At 46.2% G+C, this 27,026-nt stretch overlaps 1 long non-coding RNA gene across 1 annotated transcript; it reads right to left on the reverse strand.

The window, feature by feature from the left end:
* Positions 1-11,369: 11,369 nt before the first annotated feature.
* On the reverse strand, positions 11,370-25,659 carry LOC138984894 (uncharacterized). Its single transcript, XR_011462136.1, has 3 exons — positions 25,291-25,659; positions 24,723-24,904; positions 11,370-11,437 (listed from the first exon to the last, which is right to left on the reverse strand). It is a non-coding gene; the product is annotated as an uncharacterized lncRNA (long non-coding RNA).
* Between the last annotated feature and the right edge of the window lie 1,367 nt (positions 25,660-27,026).

A 27,026-nucleotide genomic window follows, 5' to 3' on the forward strand; every position in this document is an offset into this window, starting at 1 on the left:
AAAAAATATGTCACATATTAATGCATATGTGTGGAATCTAGAAAAATGGTACAGATGATCTTATTTGTAAAGCAGAAAGAGAGACACAGAGTTAGAGATCAAACATAGGGATACCAAGGGAGGAAGGAAGGGTAGGATGAACTGGGAGATTGGGATTGACATGTACACACTGTTGATACTATATATAAAACAGGTAACTAATGAGAACCTACCGTGTAGTACAGGGAACTCTACTCAGTGCTCTGTGGTGATCTAAATGAATGAACTATCTGAAAAGGTTCACATGAACAATAAACTATCTGAAAAATTGAAAAAAAAAAAAAGTCCATTTACAATGGCATCAAAAAGAACAAAATATTCAGCAGTTAATTTAACCAAGGTGGTAAAGACTCATACAATGAAAAGTACAAAACACCTCTGAAAGAAATAAAAGACAACAGAAATAAACAGTAATATACCGCATGTTCGTGAACTGGAAGACATCATTATTTAAAATGTCAATGCTACCCAAACAACCTACAGATTCAACGCAATCTCAATCAAAATTCCAATGATTTTTTTTTTCAGAAATAGAAAAACTCATTTTAAAATTCGTATAGAAACTGAAGGGCCCTGAATAGTCAAAACAGTCTGGAAAAGGAAAAACCGGATAGCTGATTTCAAAACTTACTACAAAGCCACCATAATCAAAACAGTGTGGTTTTAACATAAAGACAGACATATAGACCAATGGTATAAAATAGAAATAGCCCAGGAATAAACCCTCACCTATATGGTCAAATGAATTTTGATAACAGTGCCAAGACCATTCAATGAGAATGTGTCTTTTCAACAAATGATGCTCAAGAAACTGAGTATCCTCATGCAAAAGAATGAAATTGGGCCCTTATCTCACACCATATACAAAACTTTTAACTCAAAATGGATCAAAAACTTAAATATAAGACCTGAATTAAAGCTCTTAGAAAAAAAATTGGACAAGAGCTTCACAACACTAAATTTGGCAATGATTTCCTGGATATGACACCAAAAGAACAGATAATAAAGAAAATTAGACTTAATGAAGATTTTTAAAATTTTGTACATCAAAAGACATTATCCACAGAGTTAAAAGGCTGGGAGAAAATATTTGTAAGTCATGTATCTAAGGGCTTAATATGCAAAACAAATACAGAATTTCTAAAACTCAACCAAAAAACAACCCACTTCAAAAATGGGCAAAGGATTTGGACATTCCTCCAATGAAAATAAACAAATGGCCAATGAGCACAGGAAAAGATGCTTAATATCACTCAATCAGTAAGGAAATACAAATCAAAACCAAAGTGAGATAGTATCTTATACCCATTAGGATGGCCACTATCCAAAATACAGCAAATGTTGATGAAGAGGTGGATAAACTGGAAATCTTGAGCCCTGTATGGGCAGTTTCTCAAAAAAATCAGAAACATAGTTAATATAAATAAAAAAGTGAAGTGAAAGTGTTAGTCACTCATTTGTATCTGACTCTTCTTTGTGACCCCATAGATTGTAGCCTGCCAGGCTCCTCTGTTCATGGGATTCTTCAGGCAAGAATACCAGAGTCGAGTTGCTATTTTCTACTCCAGGGGATATTCCCAACCCAGGGATCAAATCTGTGTCTCCTGCATTGGCAGGCAGATTCTGTGCCACGTGGGCAGCCCCTCAATTCTAGTACCAATTCTAAAAACTTACATACATATGCTTTAGTTCAGTCGCTCAGTCGTGTCTGATTCTTTGTGACCCCATGAATTGCAGCACGCCAGGCCTCCCTGTCCATCACCAACTCCCGGAGTTCACTCAGACTCACGTCCATCGAGTCAGTGATGCCATCCAGCCATCTCATCCTCTGTCATCCCCTTCTCCTCCTGCCCCCAATCCCTCCCAGCATCAGGGTCTTTTCCAATGAGTCAACTCTTTGCATGAGGTGGCTAAAGTACTGGAGTTTCAGCTTCAGCATCATTCCTTCCAAAGAACACCCAGGACTGATCTCCTTCAGAATGGACTGGTTGGATCTCCTTGCAGTCCAAGGGACTCTCAAGAGTCTTCTCCAACACCACAGTTCAAAAGCATCAATTCTTCAGTGCTCAGCTTTCTTCACAGTCCAACTCTCACATCCATACATAACTGCTGGAAAAACCATAGCCTTAACTAGACGGACCTTTGTTGGCAAAGTAATGTCTCTGCTTTTCAATATGCTATCTAGGTTGGCCGTAACTTTTCTTCCAAGGAGTAAGCATCTTTTAATTTCATGGCTGCAATAATCATTTGCAGTGATTTTGGAGCCCAAAAAAATAGTCTGACACTGTTTCCACTGTTTCCCCATCTATTTCCCATAAAGTTGTCATGCGAATGTATGTTCCTCGGTTCTTTGTCTTGTCACAACAAAGATTTGGAGCGACGGACATTAACGCCCTCGGCGCGTCACAGTTCTCAGGTCTTGGACAAACCGTGCTACAGCTCTTAGGCAAAGTGTTACAGCTCCATTTTATTTAGAAGATAGCAGGAGAATCCAAGACTCAAAGAGAAGAGAGTGGAGGAGTGCATGGGGGGGGGGGCAGGGAGGGAGGGAGGGAGGGAGGGAGAGAATCTGAGAGAAAACGCTTTGGCTCCTCTTATATGTTTTTTTCCTCCACCTGGGCCTGCCCTATGCAAATTGGGCTTAGCCAGGAGTGCTGTTTGTTCTGCCTGAAGTCTTCACTCTGGTCCTCAGACCTTCCTTGTCTTTTAGCCACCGCCATTTTGGACTCCTTTTCCCTATTCTACCTACCTAACATTCCTCCCTCAAGAGATGGGAGGCCCAATTCTTTGGGAATAGGGGCAACAGACATTAAAGCCCTCAGCGCGTCACGGCTCTCGGGTCTTGGACAAACCGTGCTACAGCTCTTAGGCAAATCAGTGTTACAGCTCTATTTTATTTAGAAGATAGCAGGGAAGTGAGAGAGAGAGAGAGAAAGAGCGCTCGCACGCGGGAGAGAGAGTCCATGAGAGAGCGCTTTGGCTCCTCCTTTTATATGTTTTTTTCCTCCACCTGGGCCTGCCCTATGCAAATTGGGCTAGTCAGGAGTGCTGTTTGTTCTGCCTGAAGTCTTCACTCTGGTCCTTGGACCTCCCTTTGACCTTGTCTTTTAGCCACCGCCATTTTGGACTCCTTTTCCCTATTCTACCTACCTAACATTCCCCCCTCAAGAGATGGGAGGCCTAATTCTTTGGGAATAGGGGCATCAAGGTCTTTCTGGCTACTTCCTGCTGAACTGGGATGGCGAGGGGTATTGGACCTCCCCCTCTTGCTAGTCTCAAGCCTCAGAGTCCTTATAGCAGTGTCCAAGGGTGTGTGATATTTTCCATAGTCGGCTGTAGTTTTATATCTTTGTTGAACTGGCACTGCATGTTGTAGCTGGTTGACCTGGGCAGAGACAAAACAGGTTAGACAATTGACAGGACATGGAATAAGCATAGGCATCATCAATATAGCATAACAAGGACTAGTAGGGATATTAGTCAATTTTAAATTCACATGGCCACGATGGCTCAAGTCCCTCCTTGTTCGGGGATCAGAAGATCTATCTCCTGTCTGTTTTGGAGAACAGTCTCTGTCAAGCTGTGTTGGCTCCTTAGAGTTATCCTGAGAAATCTTATCCCCAGAAACCAGATTTTGGGGGTGTTCATTAGAATGACACTCATTGGTAGTTCTGAATAGGTATCTGAGATCTCCCAGGGGCTCACAGGTGTATTGAGTGTCCTCTTCTGTTTTCTTCCACAGCTTGACTCATGAGTAGTGAATCCAGGAGTCATGTCCTGGTACCTTGACTGCTGTGGGGGTAGAAAGTATTACAGGGTAGGGGCCCTTCCATGTGGGCTGGAGTTGAGCCTTTGGGGACCCATCTTTCCAGACTTTAATTAGGACTTGTGTTCCTGGAGCATATAGTGGTGACTCTTTGGAATCTTTTGGGTCCTGGTTCATACCCCACAAACATATATCCTGTTGGAATTGCCCAATGGCCATGGTATAAGACTGGAGGGTCTGAACCTCTGGATCTAGGAAGAGGTCATTGACATAAACAAAAGGTCTCCCATACAGCATCTCATAAGGACTAAGACCAACCTGTTCCTTAGGGGCAATGCAGGTGTGGAGGAGAGCTATTGGTAAAGCCTCCTTCCATCCCAGGGAGGTCTTCTGGGTTATCTTTTTTATCGCTGATTTTAAGAATTGATTGGCTCTTTCTACTTTTCCTGAAGATTGAGGCCTCCAGGGACAATGGAGATACTAAGTAATGCCCAATGCTTTCGAGACCCCTTGGGTGACCTTAGAAGTAAATGATGTCCCATTGTCACTTTATAATGACCTGGGCAGACCAAATCTTGGAATGATTTCATGGAGCAGTTTTTTTACCACCTCCTCAGCCTTCTCAGTCTGGGTGGGAAAGCCTTCAATCCATCCTGTGAATGTATCTATCTTGACTAATAGGTATTTATATCCTTGAGAAACTGGCATCTGGGTGAAGTCCATCTGCCAGTCCTCTCCTGGGTAGGCCCCACGTCGTTGGATGGGCTGGGCCAGCTGGGGTCTTCGAGCTCCTTGGGGGTTGTTTAATTGGCAAGTGGGACAAGAGGAGACCACCTGTCTTATAGTTGTTTGGAGGCCTGTTCCTCTGAAGGACCTTTCTAGTCATCTTTGGAGGGCCTTTTCCCCTAAATGAGTGCTGGCATATAAGGAGTTAACCAACTTCCATTGGAGGTTCCCAGGCAGAAAAAGGAGCCCCTCCTTTTGGAACCACCCCATATGATCTTCTTGAAAGCCCTCGCTCTTAGCTTTAAGAGTCTCACCTTCAGTATATGAAGGAGTTTCTGGCAAATTAGTCTGTGGAACTAAGGTGGCAATCCCTATTAGGTTATGGTTCTGTAATGCTGCTCTCCTAGCTGCCTGATCAGCTGCTTGGTTCCCTCGTGCCACTTTCGTGTTCCCTTTTTGGTGTCCTTTACAGTGGGAGACTGAAACCTCAGTGGGCAGATGGACTGCCTCCAAGAGTCGAAGAATCTGATCACCATATTTGACTGGGGACCCTCGGGTGGTCAAGTGGCCCCTTTCTTTCCAAACAGCCGCATGTGCATGTAGCAACAGAAAGGCATACTTGGAGTCAGTGTAAATGGCTATTCTTTATCCTTTTCCCAGCTCTAAAGCTCGAGTCAGGGCTATGAGCTCAGCTAATTGGGCTGAAGTACCTGGTGGCAGAGGCTTAGCCTCTATGGTCTCAAAATTGGAGACTACTGCATACCCGGCTCTTCTTTTTCCATCCAGGACAAAGCTGCTTCCATCAGTGTGCCAGATTTTCTCAGGGTTGGTCAGAGGATCTTCTGACAAGCCCTCTCGGGGTTTTGTCCAGTGGTCCAAGGTTTCTAGACAAGAGTGAAACGGGAGAGAGCCCTTGGGGGTAGGGAGGAGGGTGGCTGGGTTAAGAACCTCACAAGGGGATATAGTGAGGCCTGGACTTTCCATCAGCATTACTTGATATCTGAGGATTCTTTGATCAGACATCCATAAATAGCCTCTCCCATTTAGGAGTTGTTTTACTTGGTGGCTGGTAAAAATAGTTAGTTTGCCCCCAAAGGAGAGTTTTAAAGCATTTTCTATCATGATTGCAATAGCTGCAAGATTTCGAAGGCAGGGGGGCCAACCTCAGGAAGTTGGATCGAGCCTCTTGGATAAGTAAGCTACAGGCTGGGGCTCAGATCCCAACCTTTGAGTTAACACTCCCAAGGCTATTCCCTCTCTTTCATGGACATAAAGTTGGAATGCTTTTTCTGGGTCTGGCAACCTCAAGGCAGGTGCCTGAGTTAAGGCCTGTTTTAGTGTAGCCTCTGCCTTCTTTTGAGGAGTTCCCCACATCAGTGGGATTGAATCATCTCGTCCCTTTAAGCTTTCATATAAAGGCTGGGCAATTAGACCATAATTGGGTATCCAGATTCTACAATAACCAGTTAGCCCCAGGAAAGCTCGCAAATGTTTTCGAGTCGTGGGGGAGAGCAACTGGAGGATTCCTTGTACCTGATCAGAGGACAGCCTCCTGGACCCGTGTGTAATCTGAACTTCCAGGTAAGTGACCTTTGTCTCGACCATCTGTGCCTCAGCACGGGAGACTTTATATCCCCTTTCTGCCAAGAAGTTTAGAACCTGAATTGCATGTTGTTGGGCGCTTTTTTCATCTGGAGAGCAGATTAGTAGGTCATCTACGTATTGTAATATTTTCCCATTAGGTTCCAGGTCCAGATCTAGGAGATCCTGGCTATGGGCCTGTCCAAACAGGTGGGGGCTATCTCTGAACCCCTGAGGTAATACTGTCCAAGTCATCTGTTGGTGTTTTTCTCCTGGGGCCTCCCACTCAAAAGCAAAAAGATATTGGGATTCTTTAGCCAGTGGTATGCAAAAAAAATGCATCTTTGAGATCCAAGACTGTAAACCACTTGGCACTGGGTGGGATTTCTCCCAAGATTACATAGGGATTGGGTACTGTGGGATGGAGGGGGACTACAGCTTCATTTATAATCCAGAGATCTTGAACCATTCTCCAGGTTCCGTCTTTTTTCTTTACTGAGAGGACTGGGGTGTTACATGGCGAACTGGTGGGGACCAATAGCCCACAAGCAAGGAATTTATTTATTAAAGGCTGTAGTCCCCCCCGAGCCTCTCTTTTGAGAGGATGTTGTTTCCGGTTAGGAAACCGAGTGGGATCTCGGAGGACAATGATGACTGGTTCAGCTTGGTGGGCTCGCCCAGGAATCCCTGGTCCCACACCTGGGGGTTAATTTTGTCTTCCCATAGTTTTTGGTCCCTCTCTATTGAAGGTGTAATGGGTTCTTCAGTAGTAACCAGGAGCTGCAGAGCTCTAGGGGCTGAAAAACTTCCCATCACAAGGGTGGTCCCCAGTTTAGTGAGTATATCTCTTCCCAATAAGGGGGTAGGACACTCAGGGACCACCAGAAACTGGTGGGAAAGTATTTTTCCATCCCAGCAACAAAGAAGTGCTCAGGTGAATCTTTTAGTTGCTTTTCCTGTAGCACCCAAAATGGTACAGGTTTGGGAGGAGAAGGCTCCGGAGTAGGAGATCAAGACAAGAGTAGTTAGCCCCTGTGTCAACCAAGAAATTCTTGGACCTACCTGCCACATCCAGTTGCACCCTTGGCTCCAGCCCTGTGATGGTTATCTGTGACAGGTGGGCTGGCTGGAGCAGGCCGCTTCAGTCCTCTTGAACCATCGTGAGGGTAGGCTTGGTGCTTGACCTTGAGGCTCTTGGGTCCCGAGGGCAGAGTGCCACCCAATGTCCCAGTTGATGGCATTTGTGGCAAGCCGTTCTAGGAGACTTGTCATGGTTTGGACACTCTTTGGCCCAATGCCTCACCTGTCTACAGATCAGGCATCTGTCTCGTGCCTTGTCCCTCAAGGACTCGGGGTTTGCCATAGGGCTTTCTCTGGAGGGTGGCCAGCATCTGGGCATGCCTTGACTCTTTCTTTCTCTCCTTCTCCTGGGCCTTGGCCTCCTTCTCCTGTTCCCTGTTATAAAAGGTATTGGTGGCTGTCTGGACCATCTCATCTAAAGAGGCAGCAGGGTCCTGCTGTTGTAGCTGCTGTAACTTAATTCTGATATCTGATGCATATTGGGACAGGAATTTGTCCTTTAAAATCACCCATCCCTCGTAAGAGTCTAAGTCCAGGTTGGTAAACTTTTGGAGTGCCTCTTTTAGCCTCTCCAGAAAGGCAATGGGGTTCTTATTGGGCTCCTGAGTTACTGCTGAGACTGGGCACAGTCCCACAAGTAATAGGCTTCTTTATGTTTCCATGGGTGGACTTCCTTAGGGGTGAGTCTTTCTGAAGCTTATCCCACCTAGAACTGTTGCAACCTGAGAGCCAGGCATCCCCGGGTCAGGGTGCAGATCCCCAGGCAGGCTGAAGTGTGACAGCCTCCTAGAGATCGAATCCCCGGGCAGGTCGAGGCATGACAGCCTCCCGAGGATTGGGTCCCTGGGCAAGTCGAGGCGTGACGACCTCCTGGGACCCCTGGGACTAAAGGATCCCCGAACAGGTTGAGGTGTGACAACCTTTCGAAGACCGATCCCTAGGCAGGTCAAGGCGTGATGACCTCCTGGGACCCCCTGGACTGGAGTTTGGGCGTCCCCAAGATCTCCAGTGTGACCAGTGCTGGGTAGAATTAAGAGGTTTGTTTTGCCCACTGTGGACGGGAATAGATATGATGTAAGTTCATCCTACCCAGAATTGTTGCAACCTGAGAGCCAGGCGTCCCCGGGTCAGGGTGCAGATCCCCAGGCAGGCTGAAGCGTGACAGCCTCCTAGAGATCGAATCCCCAGGCAGGTCGAGGCGTGACGGCCTCCCGAGGATTGGATCCCTGGGCAAGTCGAGGCGTGACGACCTCCTGGGACCCCTGGGACTAGAGGATCCCCGAGCAGGTTCAGGCGTGACAACCTTTCGAAGACCGATCCCTAGGCAGGTCAAGGCGTGATGACCCCCTGGGACCCCCCGGACTGGAGTTTGGGCGTCTCCAAGATCTCCAGTGTGACCAGTATTGGGTAGGATTAGGGGGTTGGATATTATAGAGTATTTCCCTCCCAAGGCCAGCTATTTTCTGGTTGTCTCTTCAGAAGATTGTAGAGGCAACCTTGTGGGTCTGGATAGGGCTTAGGAAAAGAGCATGAAACAGGAGGGAAGGGGGCAGAGCACAACCTTTGAAAGAATGACATAGCACAAGGGTATAATGTAAACCAATTAAAATCAATTGGGTCCAAGATGACAAATCAAATTCAAGTAAACCTTAATCCCCAATCTATAAGCCAACCGACACACCCAGAGGTGGCAGGACAGCTCCAAGGCACAAGGTCAAAAGAGGGAGGAGTGGGTGGTTCCCCAATGGCTGGGATGATCCTTTTACTCATTAGCATATGAATTCCATCCCCTCACAAAACCTAGCCAGGCCTAATACCATGGCTGCAGCTCTTGCCCTGGCAATGGTTCACACCCTGAGGGGTGGCTTCTCTCCGGATCCTAACAAATCCACCTCTTATCGCTTTGTCTCTCAATGAATTTTTGCAATGAGACATCAGAGCCTGAGTTTCATTAGTTTTGGTCGGGCTTGAGTCCCAGGAGAGAGCTGAAGGACAGGAGGAAAAAGCAGTGGGAAAAACGTGCCAAGGAATCCCCTTCATAGCCCACTGGAAGATTTGCTAAATATCTGACTGGTGCTCACAGTTTCATTGGTCTGATCCTTGGCACAGAGAAGAGAAAGGACATCGAAATGAATCCGCCACAGGTATACCTAAAAAAAAAAAGGAAAAAAAAAAAGAGAAAGGACAGAAGAACCCCCACCGGCTTGTGTAACAGCTACTGGGGCTCAGCAGATAGCGCCCTTGGGACACGCTGAGGAGCACCTCTCCAGAGTCCCTCAGTTGTGCCCCTGCCGCCCGCCTGTTAGCGGGAGGTTCGAGGAAACAAGAAACGAGAGATTATAAGGGTCCCTCCAGCCATAGGAGCGAGGACCTCTTACCTTAACTGGAGGTCTTCTGGAATCTGAGACTGGGCCGCGTGAGCTTTCTGCTGAGTTCGTTTTTCGCTGTCCCGGTTTCCAGCACGATGGGCCTTCCCCTGCACTGGGTTTCTTAGCCTTCCGCTTCTAGCGTAGGAGCTTCGCTGAGTTGGGCTCCTGCTGTGCTTGGCCTCTTCCACGCAGAGGTTGTTTCAGCCAGGTTAAATCTGAGTCACGGCACCATAGATGTCACGCGAGTGTATGTTCCTCGGTTCTTTGTCTCGTCACAACAAAGATTTGGAGCGACGGACATTAAAGCCCTCGGCGCGTCACAGCTCTTGGGTCTTGGACAAACTGTGCTACAGCTCTTAGGCAAATCAGTGTTACAGCTCTATTTTATTTAGAAGATAGCAGGAGAGTGAGAGAGAGAGAGAGAAAGAAAAGAGCGCTCGCACACGGGAGAGACAGTCCATGAGAGAGCACTTTGGCTCCTCCTTTTATATGTTTTTTTCCTCCACCTGGGCCTGCCCTATGCAAATTGGGCTTAGTCAGGAGTGCTGTTTGTTCTGCCTGAAGTCTTCACTCTGGTCCTTGGACCTCCCTTTGACCTTCCTCGTCTTTTAGCCACCACCATTTTGGACTCCTTTTCCCTATTCTACCTACCTAACAAAGTGATGGGACCAGATGCCATGATCGTTTTCTGAATGTTGAGTTTTAAGCCAACATTTTCACTCTTCTCTTTCACCTTCATTAAGAGGCTTTTTAGTTCCTCTTCACTTTCTGCCATAAGGGTGGTGTCATCTGCATATCTGAGGTTATTGATATTTCTCCCAGCAATCTTGATCCCAGCTTGAGCTTCTTCCAGCCCAGGATTTCTCATGATGTACTCTGCATAGAAGTTAAATAAGCAGGGTGACAATATACATAAGCTTACTATATTACTAAAAAACCACGAAATCCTTGTATTGCCAATAGATGCTGGGAACTTCACACTGCATCCTTGAAGAGGCAGAATTCCATTTGCAAGAGGGCCATGTAGTCCTCCCAGCCTGATGGAATAGCTCCCTCCCTGCCCTCATGGTATATATCTTGGAGAACTTAAAGCAAGGCTCAAAGAGATCTTTGTACACCCATGTTTACAGCAGCATTATTCACAACTGCTAACACACAGAAGCAACAAAGCGTCCACAACTGATGAATGGATGAGCAAAATGCTGTGGACACATACAACGGAATATTATAGAGCCTTAAAAAGAAAATTCTCCAAAATGTCACAACACAGGTAAACCTTGACAGCATTTTGATAAGTGAAATGAGCCAGTGAAATTTGTCTTTTGTCTTACAAAAGACAAATAGTGTATGATTTCACTTGTGTGAGGTACTCAGAGTAGTCAAATTCATAAAGACAGAAACTAAAATGGTGGTTCTGGAGTGGGAAGAGTGAAGAATAGGGAGCTGTTATTTAAAAAGTATAGAGCAAAAAATAAATAAATAAAAATAAAGTGTAGAGCTTCAGTTTTACAAGATGAAAAGAAATACGGTGATGAATTGTGACATGGTTGCACAACAGTGTGAATGTATGTGATATTACTGGACTGTAAAGTTTAAGGTGTTAAATTTTATGTTACATGTATTTCACACAATATAACAAAAATTTACTAAAAAGTTCACTGTTCTAAGAGTCAGCCATTTTTCTTGCATAAACACTCCCTGAATCACTGCAAGTCTTTGGTAAATTTCCAGAGTTTGGGAAAGTTAATTCTGACCATTTTAGCCAGTTTTCTCATTGCTTTTATGGAAGAAATTTTAGAGATTCTTACTTTGGTGTTTTTTTCCAATAGCCATGGTTTCACATTGTGAATATCTCTGTGGCTGCCTGCTTTACCACCTGGGGAAAAGTAAAGATTATAATAAGCCCAGGCCATTAGGAAAATTCCTGCTGGCCTGCAAAAGGGTCCCAGCTCTACATGAAAAGCTCACCTCAGGCAAAGACGAATAATCAAAGAGGAACCTATGCAAAGATACTAGAAGGAAAGAAAGGGAAAAAAAGGCAGGACAAATGTGAACACTGGAAAACACTTGTTAGGAAACTGTTACCACAAAGCAGGTGAAAAAAAATTCGACCAGATATTTCATCTTCAGTTTAAAAAAAAACAACTCTTCCATGAAACCAGAGCCCAAGAATGAAACTAAGAAGATGCACGAGCATTGCATAAATAACAAGCAAAACATGAGCTGGCAAAGCCCAGGAGACGAGTGAAAGAAAGAAAATTAAAGTAGCACAGAAGAGAAGATGAAAGGGTCTCAGGAAAAACAGACTGAGAAACACAGAAGAGGGTTTGGAAAACTGGACTTTTGAAGAGTGAGCAAGATAAATGGAAATACTTACACAGGCTTAAAAGGAAATAACATGCATGGCAAATGGGCAAGACAGAGAAAGAGTGAGCGAGAGAGAGACAGAGAGAGATCCCTAAGAAAGAAAACCCAAAGAGACTTGAAAACAGAATCTTGACTGCTTTCGGCAATGAGAAAACACACGGCGTGACACCTGGAAAGGCCGGGTCCCCGGGAAAGGGGATTACAAACAGTGAAGATGTCCAATGCTGGCTGTTACTGGACTTCAAAGATAAGAATCCTTTGAACCGACAGGCAAACAGATCACATCTGGGCTCACACAACCCTACAGCTGTATTTGGTGTTGGAGCACAGCGGAGCTAAGACAGGCTGGGACCCTTTGCTGCAGCGCTTGCACCTGGACAACACCTCTCCTCCAGCAACAAAATGCAAAGAAATGAGACGGGACTAAAAATAACTGTATGCATGAGCAGTTGGGGCAAATTCTGGACCAAAAAAAAAAATACAAAGAGACCAAAGAATCCAACTGCCACTTCTGAAGAGCCTGGAGCAAAAACAAGCTGTTGGGAGCAAAAGCAGGGTACTTGCACACGGCCCCCTGCACATACCACCGCCTAAGGGGTGGGCAAACCGCCTAAGCCACCCCTGCAGCCTGACCCCTGGACACACCTTCAGTCTGTATAAAGAACAAGCTCGCCCCGCTCCAGCGAGAGCAAGCAAGCAAGGGAACCTGTTGTTCTCACTCCCCCTGCCCAGTGTTGCGGCAGGGTCCCCAGCAAAGCCTTGCCTGAATTTCCTGTCCGGCCTCTAGTCAATTTCTATTGACTGGGGAAGGCTAAGAACTCTGGTTGGCATCAGATTTATGGCGCCCAAAGTGGGACAGTTGTCCACTTCTGGATGCAGTTTTCCCATGGGTGACAAGTGGCCACCTGAGCCTCTTGGTCCAGAGTCATCCCCTTTGCTAAGTCTGCCTTCCTGCCCCCCAGGGGCTTCAGCACCCTCATTCAGACAATGCATTCCCTTCCCCCCTGTCCTTTTCCCTTTCCTGAGATCGCTCTACTTCTCTGTCTTCTCCATCTTTGACAGTGGACGTCAGGCACCTACAGCATCACTCCTCTCAACCTGTCACCTGATCCCTCTGGCTGGCAAGCTCACCTGGACAGGTGATGAACAGAGGTGGGAGCAGGCTCTCCCTGATGCAAGGCTTATGAGAGTGATAGAGGTTTAAACCTCACATCATGTAGCGGCTGGAAGTCCTATCATCCCAGGAGTCTCCCCTTTATTTTCCTGCTGTCTCTTTCCCTTTTTCAGTCTTTTCTGTCCCTCCTCTCTGAACCTCTCCCTTGATCCTAATACCTTCACTGCCATCCCCTTTATCATGAAAACTGCTTGTTTGTGTCTTTAAGATTTTGGCATTGGCATCTTTGTTTCACATAGTCTTATCTGTCCAACTGCTCCTGCCAGTCTCCAGCAAAATCGTGGGCATGGCGGAACATTTAAATCTTGAAATATAAATACAACCCACTTTGCCAGAGAGTCCAACCTTGGGTTGCTTGGTGGGATTTTAGAGAACACAAAGAAGAGAAGGAGCTTACATTTTTCCCTCCTCTGCTTTTGCAATGTAACTATTCTGCCTGGGCTCTCAGTAACTGCCTAATTCATGTGTAGTCCTCCAGACTAAAGAGAAAAAAGGTGGGGGGCATTTTAAATTCAAACAAGAGGGCAGACTTCCCTAGCGGTCCAGAGGCTAAGACTCCACACTCCACTGCAGGGGGCCCAGGTTCAATCCCTGGTCAGGGAACTGGATTCCACATGCCACTGCTGCTACTGCTGCTGCTAAGTCGCTTCAGTCGTGTTCGACTCTGTACAACCCCATAGACGGCAGCCCACCAGGCTCCCCCATCCCTGGGATTCTCCAGGCAAGAACACTGGAGTGGGTTGCCATTTCCTTCTCTAATGCATGAAAGTGAAAAGTCAAAGTGAAGTCGCTCAGTCATGTCCGACTCTTAGGGACCCCATGGACTGCAGCCTACAAGGCTCCTCCATCCATGGGATTTTCCAGGCAAGAGTACTGGAGTGGGGTGCCATTGCCTTCTCCGCCACATGCCACAGTGAAGATCAAAGATCCCATGCCGCAACTAGGATGCGGTGCAGCCAAATACACAAATAAGTATTTTATTTTAAAAGTGCAAATTCCAGGACTTCCCTGGAGGTCCAGTGGCTTACTCTGTGCTTCCAACGCAGGGGGTGTGGGTTCGATCTCAGGTTGGGGAACTAAGATCCCACATGCTGCATGTTGCAGCTTAAATAAACAAATTCAAGTGAGAAAACTAGATCTCTGGTTCTACAGAAGTTAGCTTGACTTAAGCTTGTGGGTTTAATTAACACAGACCTGACTTTAGATTCATCAGAATTCAGTATAGGACTTTTCTGGCGGTCCAGTGGTTAAGAATCCCCCTGCCAATGCAGGAGACACAGGTTCGATCCCTGGTCGGGGAAGATCCCACATGACACATAGCAACTAAGCCCGTGGGCCACAGCTATTGAGCCTGTGAACCACAACTACTGAAGCCTGTGAGCCGTAGAGCCCGTGATCCACAGCAAGAGAAGCCACCACAGTGAGAAGCCCACACCGCAACTGGGGTGTAGCTTCACCCACTGCAACTAGAGAAAGCCTGCACACAGCAGTGAAGGCCCAGCACAGCCAAAATTAAATAAGTAAATAATTTTTTTAAATTAAGTATAACACTTTCATTGTACCTAGGATCACTGAAAGTCAATAAGTACATATTGGTTTTGTTATGAAATTTGTCAACAGGGAAAATAAACTTTTATGATCAAATTTTTAAGTCAATGTAACTGTGATAAGAACTTTTTGGTAAACTCTTTAGGAATAATTATGTTTTGAAAATATCCGTCTAAAATAGTCCCTCTGGGGCTTCCCCAGTGGCTCAGTGGTAAAGAATCCACCTGCCAATGCAGGAGACATGGGTTCGATCCCTGATCTGAGAAGACCCCACATGCCGCAGAGCGACTAAGTCCATGTGCCACAACTATTGAGCCTGTGCTAGAGCCTGAGAGCCGCAACTCCTGGGCCCACGAGCGGTAAGTGCCGAAGCCTGGGCGCCCTAGAGCCTGCACTCTGCAACAAGACAGACCACGGCAGTGAGAAGCCCGGGCACCACCGATAGATAGCTCCCACTAACACAACCACAGAAAGGCAACCACAGCGACGAAGACCCAGCATGGCCAAAAAGAAAGTAAAACAGGACCTCCAAACTTTGGTAACGTAAAACTAAATTAAGTTACATGATAGGAATTCGTTGAATACAGAGGCCATTTCAAATAAAATATTGGGAACATTAATGGCTGAACAGGCCTAAATGTACCTCTTTTGACTTCTTGCAAGAAGTTTGGTGCCACCTTGAGATGTCCTCTACCAATCTATACAATGCTAATGTAAAAGACAGCTCCTGGTTGCTTAAAGAAACGATGTGTGTTTTTAGAAAAGAAGATATAAGGAATGGGAATATATTTTGTTCAAGGAAAAAGGGTGGGTTTGTCCTGAAACTGATTATTTCTAAATGAAAAGAATAAGAAACAAAGTCTGGCTACAGAAAAGTGCAGAAGGTTTGTGGAAGAGGAACACTGAGAAAAGAATTTTGTATGTGGTCAGGATTTTCTTTTTTTTTTTTTTTTATCACTTCACTGCTTTTTTTTTTTTTTTTTTTACAAATATTGTACTGGTTCTGCCAACCATCAACATGAATCTGCCACGGGCATACACGTGTTCCCCATCCTGAACCCCCCCCTCCCACCTCCCTCCCCATACCATCCCTCCAGGTCATCCCAGTACACCAGCCCCAAGCATCCTGTATCGAACCTGGACTGGCGATTCTTTTTTTATACGATATTATACATGTTTCCACGCCATTCCCCCAAATCGTCCCACCCTCTCCCTCTCCCACAGGGTCCAAAAGACTGTTCTATACATCTGTGTCTCTTCTGCTGTCTCAAATACAAGGTTATCGTTACCATCTTTCAGTTATCGTTACCATCTTTCTAAATTCCATATACATGCGTTAGTATACTGTATTGGTGTTTTTCTTTCTGGCTTACTTCACTCTGTATACTAGGCTCCAGTTTCACCCACCTCATTAGAACTGATTCAAATGTATTCTTTTTAATGGCTGAGTAATACTCCATTGTGTATATGTACCACAGCTTTCTTATCCAGTCAACTGCTGATGGACATCTAGGTTGCTACCATGTCCTGGCTATTATAAACAGTGCTGCGATGAACATTGGGGCATATGTGTCTCTTTCAATTCTGGTTTCCTCAGTGTGTATGCCCAGCAGTGGGATTGCTGGGTCATAGGATTTTCTAAGGTTGGATTAAACTTAATTAGGTAAATGGATTTTTTTTAAGATAGGCTGATGCAAGACTGGATTTGGCCTCTTTCTCATAAGAGAACAAACTTTCCCTGGAATGCTGCTTTTGATAACAGATTGCGTGAATTTCTGTGCCTCTAAGTGACCTGCATTTACTTTTGAAATCTTTTTTTTTCACCTTAGCTCAAGGAATAATTGTTTCACAGTGACCTATGATTCTATCTGACTGGGTTATTTTAAAGCTTTATGAAATTTTTGACAGACTTTTCAAATGTCAAATTCTAATTAAAGTTCTTTTGACCTCCAGCTAGCTTTGGGGTGCTTCAAAGGGCCCCTGGACCATCCCAAAGCGAGATCCTAAACGAATTGGCTTGGTATGTTAAATCATACGGGAAACTGTCCGAACTGGCGGTTGCCTGTGTCAGATGGAAACATCAGGCTCTCCCCGCCTTGACTGCAGCCACCAGACAGGGGAAGGAACTCCGGGTTCTTCTGCTGCCAAGTCTCTCACCCTACTCTATGTCCAAAAATATCCCCTGTGGGAATACTCCCACCTGTAGGCCCGCAGGTCCTGACCCCTGTGGCACTTTCTGCCCAACTTTAATTCCTCCAGGAGTTCCTTTTTGCGCCCCTCGCTCCAGGCCTCGGCAGCCCATATCTTGCTACAGACTACCTATGGGGCTGGCCACCTCCAAGAGGCCCGTATCCGAGGCTTTATAGCTGCTCAGTCTTGAAGAATACAACCCAACACCAGGAAAATTGTTACAGGACATAAGCATTCTAGGCAATAGATCCCCCCTTCGGAAGAGTCATGGTTTGAACCATGACTGGTGCAAACATCCGCTACCAGGGGACACCGCCGGCCCCACCCCACCGGCAGGAGGGACTGAGTACCAGAGACATCTGGATGAGTGATAGGGGAATAGAGGAAGCCCCAAATCCCATTAGGTAAGAAGGGAATTTGGAGGACACTCCAACCCCCTTCTGACAAAAGCCTCCTAGTCAATGTCTCTGGGATGCTGGATTTCATTTCCAGGAGCACTCTCAACTGCAGGAGACTCAACACGGGAGGACCCTCTTCTGAGCGAGAAGAAACACCTCTGGAATGTATCCCCCCAAAATGGAAATTTTTAAAAACAGAGGGCTGAAAAGGCAAGAACTTAAATCCTATGGTAACAATGCATGGCCTTTATATAAGTTGAGGGAGATAGAGGAATAAAGGCCTAAAATGGGTCTTAAATTACGATACTATCTTGCAATTGGCTCTTTACTGTCTCAAGATGGGAAAATGGACTGAGGTTCCCTATGTTCGAGCCTTCACGGTTCTTTACCAAAACCCTGCCCTCTGCTCCTGTATTCAAGTCTGAGGAATTAAAAAACATTCCCAACATTTCTGATGATCCTCTTTTAACCTTTCCCAACTTTCAGGGAGGAACCCAAGTCTCCCCTGCTTTTCCAGAGCCACCTATTTCCCTAGAGGCACCTATTCCTTCAGATCCCTCTGCCCAATCCCACACACCACCTCCCTATGTCCCTTTATGGTCTCTGCTACCCCAGGAGAGAGACTAGTCCCTCTGGGATAACTCGTAGTGGAACTTCCTATCACCCAGGATCGGGAAAAGTGTGCCCTCTGAGGAAAGTGGCAAATGGTGATGAGACAACCAGAGTACATGTGTCCTTCTCTTTAACCCATTTAGCCCAATGCAGACAGAGCCTGGGCCAATTTTCTGAAGACTCTAGTATGTTTGTTGAACAGTTTTAGGCCCAAACTCTGGCCCTTGATTTAACTTGGAAGGATGTCCAAATAGTCCTATCTAGTTGCTGTGCCCCTGAAGAACATCAGAGAAGTATGGACAGCAGCCCAGGGGCCTGGGGACCACCTTGCCAGGGACCAACCCGAGCATTTTGTTGTGGGTGGAGATGCAGTCCCAAATCAGGAGCCCCACTGGAATTATAACTCCTGGAGGGAACAGAAGCCAAGAAGCCCACAATCCAGTGTGTATCAGAAGGGATGAGAAAGCGCATCAAAAAGCCAGTTAACTATGGATAGTTAAAGGACTGACCCAAGAAAAAAAGAAAATCCAGCCCTCTTTCAGGGATGGTTTGTGGAGGCTTTTAGAAAATTTCCTAACACGGATCCATCCTGAGGGTCAATCCCTGCTGGGACAACATTTTACCAGCCAGTTCACCTCTAATATTAGGCAGAAACTCCAACAGTTACAATTAGGCCTACAAACCGCAATGCCCCAATTCCTAGAGGTGGCCTTTGGGGTGTTTAATAATCGAGATCAAGCTGAGGAGGAAGAGAGAAACTGGCAGGAAAACAGAAGACCAGGGCTCAGGCCAAGCTTACAGCCATAGCCGTCAGCCACGCCCTGCGACCACAGGACAACCCGAGGGGACAAGGAAGCTTAACCATCCACCTGGAGGACAGTAAACCAACAAGAGGGGTGCTTCGAATGTAAGTCGACCAGCCACTGGGCCCAAAAGTGCCCAAAAGAGCCCCCTGGTCCACGTCCAGTCTGCAACAAACAGGGAGACTGCAAGTGGGATTGTCCCCAGTCCTGAAAGGGAATGGGGGCTCCCGCTCCTGAGACGGCCACGCTGGATGATTGAGGTGGCCTGGGGTTCTGGCAGCTCCCCTCAATGAGACATCTATCTCCACTGAGGAGTCCTGGGTGGTCCTTGACATGGTAGGCAAGAAAATCAATTATTAATCGATATGGGAGCCACTTACTCTGCCTGAGCTCTCACACTGGGCCTCTTCCCTCCAAAACCTGTACAGTGATTGGTATGGACGGAAAACCCATTACTTCACTAGGTGTCTCACTTGCCAATCTGAGCAGCATTTAATCTCACATGGCTTTCCAGTGGTTCCTGAGTGTCCTGCTCCACAATTGGAGAGAGACCTGCTCGGCTCCATGGGGCCATCTCACGATTAACAGGCCCCAAGCAACCTTCTCTTGATTCGAAGACAAATCAGCTGGAAGAACAAGGGCCTGTTCCCAGCCATATTCTACACATAGCAAACCCTACAGTTTGGGACAAAAGAATCCCTGGGAAGGCTTTCTATGCCCAAGCAGTAAGAATTAGCCATAAGCCAGAAGTCAGTTATCCTAATAAGAGACAGTACCCTATAAAGTTGGAAGCAAAAAACGGTTTGCAAACTCTCATAAATATATTCTTAAAACACAGCCTCTTAGTGCCTGATCAGTCTCCATGCAATACCCCTACTTTGCCAGTTGTTAAGCCAGTTGGGAATGTGGGATGGTGCAAGCCCTCAGCGCAGTAAACAAGGCAGTGGTCCCTATATATCTCTTATGGCCGATCCTTATATTAGTTCAGATTCCTGGAGATGCCAAATGGTTTACTGTGCTTGACCTCAAGGATGCCTTCTCTCGCATCCCAACTCATTCCTCATCTCAGTATGTCTGCCCTCAAGTGGACGAACCCCTACTCGGGCCAAATGCAACAGTACCTGGGCAGTATTGCCTCAGGGGTCTCAAGGCAGCCCACACTTGTTCGGTGGTGCTAGTGGTAAAGAATACACTTGCCAATGCAAGAGACGCAAGAAGACTCAGGTTTGATCCCTGGGTCAGAAATGGCAACCCACTCCAGTATTCTTGCCTGGAGAATCCCATGGACAGAGGAGCCTGGAGGGCTACAGTCCACAGGGTCACAAAGAGTCGGACACGACTGAGCAACTAACACTGGGGCTACAGGATCTCCCAGAAAAAAAAGCCCAAACCTCAAAGCAACAAGTTAAATACCTGGGATATATTATAAACCCTGGAAGCAGACAGTTATCTCCTTATAGAAAAGAAGCTATATTAGGCCTAAGTGCCCCCAAAACAAAAAAAAAAATCATCCTTTCTTAGGTGTGGTGGGATTTTGCAGAATTTGGATTCCAGGATTCAGACTAATGGCCAAGCCTCTGTATGAAGCCACTTAAGACCCAGATATAGAACCATTACTCTAGACTGGTTCTTAATAACATTAAACAGATCCTCACCCAAAGCTCCTGCTCTGGGTCTCCCAGTTTCAAAAAGCCATTTATTTTGTACGTAGCTGAGAAGCTAGGGGACAACTCTGGGGGGGGTCCCTGTACAAAAGCTAGGAGAAGTTCCTCAGCCTATAGGCTATTTTTCCAAACAACTAGATTCTGTGGTCCATGGCTGCTTCCAGGTGGTAGCTGCCATCTCTTTATTACAGGAAGAAGCTAACGAGCTTAGCTGGAAGTCTAGACCACTCATCAAGTACAAGGGATTCTGGAGATTAAAGACCACCATGGCTTACTGGAGGCCGTCTTACTAAGCGCCAGGCTTTACTCCTTGACGCCCCAGAACTAACCCTCAAACACCTGCCACACCCTCAGCCCTGCGACACCCATGCCTGCTGAAAGCCCAGAACTAACACAGTCCTGCCTTGAAACCTGTGGCCAGGCTTATGCCTGCAGCCCTGACCTAACAGACCAGGTAATAGACAACCCTGAGAAGAATGGTTTACTGACGGCAGTGGTTTCGTTACAGATGGAGGCAGCAGGGCAGGGTATGCCATTGTGAGAGCCTATACTGCTACAGAAGCAAAACCTCTGCCACCTAACACTTCAGCCCAGAGGTGAGCTAACGGTCCTAACTCGAGCTTTAACCTTAGAAAAAGGAAAAACTATAAATACACGCGTGTGCTTGGTTGCTAAGTCGTGTCGGACTCTTTGTGACCCTGTGGACTGTAGCCCACCAGGCTCCTCTGTCCGTGGGATTCTCCAGGCAAGAAAACCGGAGTGGGCAGTCATTCCCTTTTCCAGGGACTCTTCTCGACCCAGGGATTGAACCCCAGTCTCCTAAACTGCTGGCAGATCCTTTACCGTCTGAGCCACCAGGGAAGCCTGATACATGAATATATGTACAGACTCAAAATATGCCTTGTTTTACATGCCCATGCAGCTATCTGGAAAGAAAAAGGACTTTTAAATGCAAAAAAAAAATCCCCTGTAAAGTATGGGGCTAAGGGACCTCCCTGGTGATCCAGTGGCTAAGAAGCCACCTACCAATGTAGGAGACAATGGATCAATCCCTGGTTCAGGAAGATTCTACATTGCCGTGGGGCAACTAAGCTTACGTGCCACAGCTACTGAGCCTGCTAGCCTACAGCCAGTGCTCCGCAACAGGAGAAGCCCACACCCTGCAACTGGAGAGAAGTGCCTGCTCACGGCAACTAGAGAAAGCCTGAGCACGGCAACAAAGACCCTGTGCTGCGCTCAGTCGAGTCCGACTCATTGTGACCCCGTGGCTCCTCTGCCCATGGGATTCTCCAGGCAAGGATACCGGAGTGGGTTGCCACGCCCTCCTCCAGGGGATCTTCCAAACTCAGGGATCAAACCCAGGTCTCCCACAATGCAGGCAGATTCTTTACCATCTGAGCCACCAGCGTAGCCCAAGAATACCGTAGTGGGTAGCCAAGGCCCACCATAGTCATAAAGAAATTAGTTAAATATATGGGGCTAAGATTTGACATCTCAAAGAAGTGACTCAAAATCCAAAACAAGGAACAGTCATTCACTGCCGTGGGCACCAAAAGGAAATTGACCTCTGAGTATCTACTGACGGAACAAGGAGGGGTGTGGCCATTGCTAGTACTGCTTGTCGCCCATATGTCAATACCTCGTTCCAGGTAGAAACCACTTTTGAGAAAATTCAACAAGTCCCCTGGCTTCAGCAGACAATTAACCACCAGTGCTTGCTATTCAGTATGGACAGGGAAACTGAAAGTTGGTTCTCTAGTTTGTTCTCTCGCATCCTACAAGATATAAAAAAACTTTTTGGCAGGAGGTTTTCATTTTCTTATAACCCTTTTCTTTTCAGTCACAGACTTGGTCACAGGTTTACAACAGTACTCCGATGTCTTCCCTAGTGTTGTAAACCTGTGACTAAGACTTTTGGGCCAAGGAGGAGACCTGGAACCAACAGGTCCAGAGCCTCTATTCTAAAAATAGAGAAACATGTTCAACTTTAACCCTGAGAGTAACAAAACATATATACCCAAGCAGAACAGCTTCTGAGCAGGGGTGACAGCTCCTCCCCTGTCTGGTCAACAGGTAAGGAAGCCCTCCCAAAGTTAACCTGGTTCCTTCCCTTCCGAGGCCCTTTAAAGGCTACTCCTTTGTTCTCCTTTCTGGTCCTTGTTTGATTAACCTTTTGTTGAAGTTTGGGTCTTTTAGGCTCCAACAGTTGGAAGTAAGGCTCATGATGGCTCAAGGAGTTCAACCCACTCCAGCAGAGAGTGGCCCAGGTCCCTACGGGTCCTTGGAACAGTCAGCAAGGGACTTCTACACCTCTTGGGTAGGCTAGAGTCTGTTGCCTCTGTCCAGCAAGAAGCAGTTTCAGAAGATGAGACCTTCAGCCCCTTACCCCTTAAGAATAAGGACGTCTCTCAGAGGGCATTGAGACAAGCTGGGACCTGGGACTCTCTTGCTGCAATGCTTGCACCTGGACACACCTCTTCTCCAGGAACAAAATACAAAGAAACTGTATGGGGCTAAAAATAACTATGGGTATGCAAAGTTGGGGCAAATTCTGGACAAAAGAGATCAAAATACCCAACTGCCACTTGTGAAGAGCCTGGAGCAAAAACAGGGTTTTGGGAGCAAAAGCAGGGTACTGCACATGCCCCCTGCACCACCAAAGGGGTGAGCAAATCACCTAAACCACCCCTCCAGCCCAACCCCTGGACACACCCTACCCTCATTCCATATGAAGAACAAGCTCGTCCCTGCCCAAGAAGCAAGCAAGCAAGGGAACCTGTTTGTTCTCGCTTGCCCAGCACCCCTGCTTCAGCAGGGGCCCCAGTAAAGCTTTGCCTGAGCTTCTTGTCCAGCCTCTAGTCAAATGCTATTGATTGGGGAAGACCTAGAACCCTTGTCCATATCCTGAGCCAGCAAGGCTTCAAAAGGCAGGAAAAAGCAAACACTGCCAAGACATTTATACTCAGTCCAAACAGTTCTGAACAAGCAAAATGAGGAATATTGTTCTCAGAAGGCTTCCTCAGAAAAGACTCAAAGGTGAAACTCAGCCATGCAAGAGGGAAAGTCAGAACAGAAGACCTGGAGCCACAGGTCTCCTGGGATGACTCCTACCTCTGAGGTCCCTGCTCCATGTCACACCCTGTGCGTGCTCAGCCACTCAGTCAAGTCCAGCTCTTTCCCACCCTGTGGACTGTAGCCCATCAGACTCCTCTGTCCATGAAATTTTCCAGGCAAGAATACTGGATTGAGAAGCCATTTCCTTCCCCAAGGGATATTCCTGACCCAGGGATCGAACGCCACATTTACTCATTACAGGCAGATTCTTTACCACTGAGCCACCTGGGAAGCTCACATTTCATATCCCAGGTGGATTGTTTTAACACCCTCTTCTTTATACACAAAATTGTTTTTTCAGTAATAATCACTTTTCTTGACTCATTCTTCAGTTTTAAAATAACTATTAAAAAGAGTAACTTCAAAATTTAAAAATATTCAAGTATTTTACGTATGAAAATTTGCACTGACCAAAGAATACACACACACACACACACCTTGAAGTTTACACTCAATTTTGCCATTTAAAATTTTAAACACAAAGTAAAAACTTTTAAGTGATCATATAAAGACAGAATTGAAATTATATCAGTTCTGTGTGATAATTTTTACAACCACTGACTGTGCCATCATTATTTCATATTCACTAATTAAATGCAGGAATATGCGGTACAGCTGGAGATACAATACAGCCAAAGTGAGCTTGGAGTATTTCATACCTCGAGGTTCCTACTTTCCTAATGAAAGCTACTGTAGATTAAGTGTGTGAGTGCAATGCGTCAGGGAAAGGTTTTCTATTATACAAATTGAGATTTCTCCAAATGAGCTTCCAGGTAGACTAAAAAGGATAAATAATAAAAATATGCTAATTTGAAGCACACAATGAAATTCTGTGCTTTGAAATTCAGTAATAACCAAGGTAACTGGAACAAAAGATTTGGGGAAGGGGGCATTTTACCACTAATACTGTTGAGGATCGCCAGTGCAAGGTTTTACAATAAAAAGCCAGCAAGATGCTCAGTTTTATAATTGTTTTCAAAACTCTCCTACATCTGTCTCGTCCATTTTACTTTCTGCAGCCTTGCTACAATCTAAGAAGTCACAGATAAAAGAGTAAACGTGGGCAGTCATTAAAGACAGAAAATAGCCCCACTTACATACTGAAGCTGGACCACCTAAAGAACACAAGGTAACATTTCAGCAACAAATCTCCACAGACTGCGCACTCCCTCAGTGCCAGCACCTGGGGCTGCCATGCCTACTGCCCGCCCAAGTCCAGCACCAGGCTCTCCCCAGTCCTCCTGCCCCTGGAAACTCACTGCTCCAGATCCCCAGCCAGGAGGGTACTCACGCTTGGAGGTGTTGCCCCCTCCGGTACAGACACACCTGCCGGGGAGAAGGGCGTCCCAGTGGCTGCTCCGGAGTTGCATGCAGGGGCAGGCAACAGAGTCCAGCAGACACCAGTGCATGCGGACGTGAGGTCATGGCCAGCGGAGCAGCAACAAGACGCTGCCGAAGAAGACCAAACAAGACCTGGAAAGGATAAGCCAGGAGTCCCACCTGTGAGAAGAGGCGGGCAGTTTAACAGCCCACAAGCTGAAGGACATTAGTGCTTCAGAATGTGGCCAAATTGTCCTGGCCGCCAAGGAGAGGGCAATTGTTTTTGATCTAGAATCTGTGGTTTTCACCTAGCACCTGGAAGCCTATAATTATTATTACACTTTACTGGGAATTGGTGCATTTTCCATTTTCTTGCAGGGAACTTTCTTTTCCATCAAGAGGAGAACATATCAAAGGCTTTGCAGAAATTCTTTTCTTATTAATAAAATAAGCTATTTCAAAACTTAAATTTATAAGCAAAAGAGCAAAGCAGCTATGATCTCTTCTGAAGGGAAAAACGTACAAAAAGGAGAACTCACCTGAAGAGGTGCTTAGGCTTTACGATGCACTCTTCTAGAAGGCTTGAGGATCCAGACCAAATTCAAGGGGGAAAATGTTTGGCGTAAGGGATGGAGGATGGAGGGAAGGAAAGAGAGGTGAGATTGGGGGTGGAGGTGTGGGGATGGGGGCGGTGGAGAAAAAAGACAATGTAAAGGAGATGCGGGAAGCCTGTAACGAGGAATTTGGTGAAACTTTAGGAAGGAAAAGAAAAGCCCGTAAGGAAACAAGACCGATTAGAAAGAAGATGAAGTCTGAATGCCTTCAAATTCTAAAGGAGAAAAAACACAGGATTTCAGAAGAGCTCGGAGCTCTTATTTGCAGGAAGCGTTTGGGATGAGCGAGCATTCCAAGCCTTCCGCCGACTCCCTGCAAGAGCTCCCCCAGCTGGCCACACAGCGCAATCACAGGGGGGCTTTAAAGCCTCGGGACCCTGGGCCCCATCTGCCTCCAAAGAGTTTCACTGCATTGGTGTCAGGTGTGGCTTGACTGTTGGGCTTTACAGGCTTCCCGGGTGACTCTAGTGGGCAGCCAGGATTGACAACCAGAATCTCTGACTTCTGAAAAAGAAAGAAATTGAAGTTTTTGGAACATTGCCTTATACCGTTGACAATCGTTCAGTTTAGTCGCTCAGTCGTGTCCGACTCCTTGCGACCCCATGGACTGCAGCACGCCAGGCTTCCCTGTCAATCACCAACTCCGGAAGCTTGCTCAAACTCATGTCCATCGAGTCGGTGATACCATCCAACCATCTCATCCTCTGTCGTCCCCTTCTCCTCCTACCTTCAGTCTTTCCGTTGACAATGTCAAGATGATAATGCCTTAAAGCTGGAAAAGGCCATGAATAAAATTGTAGTTAAAAAATACTGTGCTTGAGATGGAAAAACTCAAAGGTTCATTATAACCAATCTGTGCTCTATCCATATGCTAGGATACCACTCAGTGATTAAAAAAAAAAAGGAACAATCTTATTTTCAAACAGGCACCAAAGATACATCTCAAAAACATGATGCTATGCTGAGAGGAAAAAAAAATCAGACACAAAAGAGCACTTTCTAATATACGGTTTTGATTATGTGATGTCCAAGAACAGGCAAAATTAGTCTGTGATGAAATCAGAACAAGTGGTTGCCCCTGGGAAGTAGATGTGGGAATTGACTGAGAAAAGCCACAAGATGGAATGTTCTCTACCTTACTTTGAGTAGTGGCTATACAGGTGCACATGTTGTCAAAATTCATCAAACTGGACACTTAATATTTTTTTGCATGTAAAGTATACTCAATTAAAAAAAAATATCCTGCACTTTTGAAAAAGAGACCATTTCTAATCAAATGGGTAATGAGATATAAGCCTGATAATAGCTACATCCTGTCACAGAGATGGTGGGGGAGAAATGCAGAACCTTGAGGCAGAGAGCAAACCTTTAAGTACTGCATCAGCAGAGAAAGGAGCTCAGAGGAGAAGCTGGCTTGAAAAAGGATGAATGGGGGAATTCTCTGGCGGTCCAGTGATTAGGAGGGCTTCCCTGATAGCTCAGTTGGCAAAGAATCCGCCTGCAATTCAGGAAACTCTGGTTCAGTTTCTGGGTCGGGAAGATCCCCTGGAGAAGGGAAAGACTACCCACTCCAGTATTCTGGCCTGGAGAATTCCATGGACTGAATAGTCCACGGGGTCACAAAGAGTCGGACACGACAGCGACTTTCACTTCCGAGTGAT

This window comes from Bos mutus, chromosome 23, assembly GCF_027580195.1.
Source record: "Bos mutus isolate GX-2022 chromosome 23, NWIPB_WYAK_1.1, whole genome shotgun sequence".
Lineage (NCBI taxonomy): Eukaryota > Metazoa > Chordata > Mammalia > Artiodactyla > Bovidae > Bos > Bos mutus.